This window comes from Carlito syrichta, unplaced genomic scaffold, assembly GCF_000164805.1.
Source record: "Carlito syrichta isolate Samal-C Ts95f unplaced genomic scaffold, Tarsius_syrichta-2.0.1 Scaffold314361, whole genome shotgun sequence".
Lineage (NCBI taxonomy): Eukaryota > Metazoa > Chordata > Mammalia > Primates > Tarsiidae > Carlito > Carlito syrichta.
In genome coordinates, this window is record NW_007258457.1 from 1,206,448 (window position 1) to 1,210,498 (window position 4,051).

At 57.0% G+C, this 4,051-nt stretch overlaps 1 protein-coding gene across 2 annotated transcripts in view; it reads left to right on the plus strand.

The window, feature by feature from the left end:
* Positions 1-795: 795 nt before the first annotated feature.
* Positions 796-4,051, plus strand: part of FLRT2 (fibronectin leucine rich transmembrane protein 2) — a 97,170-nt gene continuing 93,914 nt past the window's right edge. Inside the window, exon 1 of one of the 2 annotated variants that reach the window (XM_021719290.1) lies at positions 796-1,288. The gene's annotated coding sequence lies outside the window, so the exon portion shown is untranslated. Of the gene's footprint in view, positions 1,310-4,051 lie in introns of both variants that reach the window. The other variant, XM_021719291.1, reaches the window with a different exon arrangement.

Genomic DNA, 4,051 nt, shown 5'->3' on the forward strand with positions numbered 1-4,051 from the left:
CACAATGCAAAGCATCTGAGCGGCCATGGCAGAGGCTCCGGTGTTCTCTAACCACTTCGCACGGAACTGGGGCAATACCGCCCGATCAAACTGTAGGCGTCTAAAAGCTGATCGACTGATTTCAGTGTTGGGACTTAGTTTTCTTCTTCCTTTAACCGTCAGTCTTGTTCGGGTGACCCCTGTTCATTCCATTATGAGGTTCTCTCCCGATCTGTGTGTGTCTCTGTATCTCTGTCTCGGTCTCTCACGCTCACTCTTTCCTCTCCCTCCCCATTTCCCATTCATATATCAAACTCCCTCGTCCACCCCACCCCCCCATTTTCCGGTGTCTTAGTCTTAGTTGTTTGAATGTGTCCTTAAGGTGGGTGGGAGGCAGCTTTTCTCGAGGTTTCATTGACATTTGGCACGGGTGGGTGGGCGCCCTCCCCAATTCGTCTCGCACACGCAACACAGTTAAAAGCTAGAGCTAGAGAGGGCGAGGAGTTCCCAATCTTCAAAGCGCAGCTAGGAAAGGAAGTCATTCGGGGGGCGGAGGGCGGAGAAGTAAAGGAATAAAAACCAACTTCGCTGGCAACTTCCATAAATCCGGTAACTGGAGGCAAAAAATAGATTCCGAGGGCTGGGTCTGCGTCCGGATGAAACGCTAGGGCTCCTTCCCATCCTGGAGTCTGGGCGCTGGAAGCCGCCGCTGGCGTCCTGCCACGCGAGTGCCCCTAGACAGCCACACACCAGCTGCGAACGCACGTGAGCAAGGCTCTCGCCCCCGGAGCTGCCGCCTGCGGTTTCCGAGTCGATTCCAGCTTCTCCGGGGAGTGCAGGGCGCACACAGGGTTAAGTCCGTTCCCTCTCTGGTAGGAGGGAGAGGAGGGGGAGGGAAAAAGCAGCTTACTGTCTCGGGCTGGGTACCTTATAGTTAGTTGTACGTTCGAAACCTGTCGCCGTCACTTGCGAGTTTGGCACCATCCATTGTCACCGCGGAGGAACCAGCGCGCGGGGATAATAAGCTTGCCTGCCACCGTCGCGCCGGTCCCAGGTGCGCCTCCGGTCCTCCGTCCCGGGCGGCCAGCGGCGACCAGGCGGCACCTCCGCGTCCGCCGCCGTGTCCACCGAGCCCCGAGACCGGGGTGATAGTTCTCAACGATGGGCAGGAGGGACCTCGGCGGCGACCCCTAAAACAATACCATGCCCCGGGAGCCCCGCTGCTGCCGCGCCAGCTTCTTCCCTTTCCACCTCCCTGACCCTGTCGGATTCGGATGAGCCGATTGCGAGGAGAAGACGCGGCCACCAGGTAAAGGGGCTGCGGTGCCAGGTGAAGTTTCCAGCAAACGCCCTAGCTACCGCTCTACGAGGGAACCCCTGTGGCACTTTGGGGGAAGTTGTTTTTCTTTTCTTTTTTCTTTTTCTTTTTAAGCAGCAGAGGGTGGCCATCCGGGTGGAGTGTTCTAAGCTTTGTCTTTCACTCGGAGAGAATACGGGCAGCTTTGCTCTCCCTTGACTTTAGGGACGTCTGTCTGCAGGTCCAATCCACCTCTTCTAAGGAATTTTGTCATTGAACCCTGGGTCAAAATGCAAATTTGTTTGTCCTCTAGAAGCACTGATCTTAAATTGGGGTTTCCAGAGCCCTTAGCCTTGCCGGAACCCAGTCTCTGCCCCCGAATCAATCTCTTAACTTCCCTGAGTACCACCCGCCTCCCACCATGGGCTGTTAATGTCACCAAGTGTTATTATCAAGCGGTTGTATCTGAGGGCACCAGCCGGCTCCCTGCCCGCAATCCAGGATCGATTCGCGGTTAAGCAGATGCGCTGGATACTAATTCGTTTTCCTTTGAGTCAGGGGGCGGGAGGTTGCTTTCTCCAAAACCGAGTCCCTTTCCCGCCCTACTGATGCTCCCGGGGCTGGCGGGCACTGCCCTGAGGCCATTGCACCGTCCTGGCGTGCCTGCCGAGTGGCGGAGGCGCGGAGAGCGCAGGATACTGAACCCAGACAACGTTGCGGAGCTGCGTGCGTGGGACGCAGGGAGAGGGCGGAGAACGCCCCCAGGCGCCAAAGGCAGGGAGAGGAAGCCGGCGAAGGTGGCTGGAGCCCGGTCTTGCCAGCTGCCCCCGCATCTCCGCGGGCACCCGGGACCTCCTAGAAAAATCCCTCCGCCGCGCTGACTAGCGCTGGCACGGTTACTTCTCCTTTGAAAACAGGCTCAAAATCGAGGTTGCGGAGTTGAGGTTCCGGCACTGACCAGGGAAAAAGGAAGCCCTAGGGGAACAGGGAGATGAGGGCAGGCTGGACCCATACTTAACGCCCGGGAAAGTCCTGGAGCGCGTGGGACTCCGGCCGACGGCAGTTGCTGATGGAGACTGAGGCCGCGGCTGCTGTAGTTGGCGCTTTGCTCCCGGAACCTCCCAGCAAGATGGCACTCACTGTCTGTTCCCATCCGACTAGCGCCCCCAGCCGCGCGCCCTCCTCCCCCAGATTTTAGTCACACGCTGTGTTTGGGGAGAAGATGGGCTATATGTGCGTAAGGCAAAGCCTTTTCCTGGCCACCTTTGCATCATGCAACTGAAACAGCAACCCGCGCGCACCGACCGGATAGTGTGCGTGTGTGTGCGTGTGTGTGTGTGTGTGTGTGTGTGTGTGCGTGCCAGCGTGCAGTTCCGCACGGGCGCGCGTCTGGGTGGATCCGTGCGTGGCTTGGCAGGCAAATCGGGCGTTTCTCCAAGTCTTAACATGACTTAGGCGCTCAGAAACCTAAAGACCGTAGACACAAGCGGGATGCGAAGGAAATAAAAACAATTGGGAAAGTGGTGCCAAGTGACTCAAGGCTTTGAACTGAGGACGAGGAGTGCGGTCTCGACTGGGGTGCGTCCGGAAATCATCTTCAGTCGGTCGCGGGCACCGCCCTGTCCAACTCTGCTGCCCCGAGAGCCGAGCGGATCCCTAGGGAGTTAGTCTTGGGCTGTCTTTAAAGTCGCCGAGAGCGTCTCGCGTGACTCCACCGACGGCGCGTCTCCGTGTAGATAGCGCTTGGCGCGGGCTCGTTCTCCCTCTTCTGTTCAGACCCAGTCTTTCTCCGTACTTGTGAAAACATGACAGCAACTTACTGGAGGCAGTAGGAGCAGCAATGAAATGAGATGAGAAACCCAGACCCCGCTTTCCCCACGACTTCCCAAGAAAGAGACGTACACCTGGTTTTCTTACCTGCTCTTTAACCTTTGCAAAGAGATTGCGAAGTGCAATTCTTGCCCGTATACAGATTAGGCTTCTTTGCTGTCAAGCCTGTCCTAAATCTTTAGGCTGAATCCCTGGCCGTCCACTGCAATCTATAGGGAAATTGAACCACGCTCTTTCTTAACAGCAGCAGCCGGGGTGAAAGGCGCACATCGGCGTGTTTAAAATGATCATCTTAAACTTTGGATTGTCTACCAATTAAAGTTATATAAAAAGATCCGGGATAAAGAAACTAGTGATGGGTTGAGAAGTGGGGGCACACATCTCCAAGGTTGCCTGCATTTGAAATAACGCCATTTTGGTTGAGAGTCTCGCTCTATTTTGACCCTCTAATTTCACGTTTCGATCATTTCTCAGTGTCTAAGGAATAGGTCTCCCTGCCTGGAAGTACGCTGGGAAGGCACTAGGGAAATCGCATTTCGGGGTTCGGATGGCGGCATTATCCCTCAAAGTTGGGGGTAGGGAGGGCTATGTGCCGGGCAGAGAGGGAAGCGGCGCGCTGGGTCGGGGTGGCGTCCGCGGCGTTGGCCCGGCGCTCCGCAATTCTTTTCAGAGACGACAGGGTTAAAAGCCAAGTCTGACTTTGCCTCTTGGAAAGGTTTGGGTTGCAGCCGCGCCTCCCAAGCATTCTTCAAACCAGAAAAGTGGGAGGGACTCCGGGAGGGAGGGAGAGCAAGAGGGTTCGAGGAGGGGAGCGCGCCAGAGCGCGAGGGACGGAGGGAGAGGAGGAGCGCGGGAGCGGCGGAGGCGATCCCGCGAATTCATTACTGTAAACATCTCCCGGGGGTGTCCGGAGGGGTGGGGGCGGGGGCCGCGGCGCCTACATTA